We start from the raw sequence: 739 nt of genomic DNA on the forward strand, positions 1-739 counted from the left end.
TCCTATATCCCATCCTATTACTCCATATAACCTCTCCTATATCTCCTCCTATTACTCCATATAACCTCTCCTATATCTCCTCCTATTACTCCATATAACCTCTCTTATATCTCCTCCTATTACTCCATATATCCTCTCCTATATCTCCTCTTATTACTCCATATAACCTCTCCTATATCTCCTCCTATTACTCCATATATCATATCCTATATCTCCTCTTATTACTCCATATATCCTCTCCTATATCTCCTCATATTACTCCATATAACCTCTGCTATATCTTCTCCTATTCCTCCATATAACCTCTCCTATATCCCCTCCTATTACTCCATATAACCTCTATTATATCTCATCCTATTACTCCATATAACCTCTCCTATATCTCATTCTATTACTCCATATAACCTCTCCTATATCCCCTCCTATTACTCCATATAACCTCTATTATATCTCATCCTATTATTCCATATAACCTCTCCTATATCTCCTCCTATTACTCCATATAACCTTTCCTATATCTCCTCCTATTACTCCATATATCTTCTACTATATCTCCTCCTATTAATCCATATAACCTCTCTTATATCTCCTCCTATTACTCCGTATAACTTTTCCTGTATCTCCTCCTATTTCTCCATTTACCCTCTTGCTCCACATAACAGTCCTATGTGACTCATTACACCTCCCTCCAGATTTTCTGTCCATGTTCCATAAATGGTTACTGTTGCTCCAAACAATC

Source organism: Bufo bufo, chromosome 1, assembly GCF_905171765.1.
Source record: "Bufo bufo chromosome 1, aBufBuf1.1, whole genome shotgun sequence".
Classification (NCBI taxonomy): Eukaryota; Metazoa; Chordata; class Amphibia; order Anura; family Bufonidae; genus Bufo; species Bufo bufo.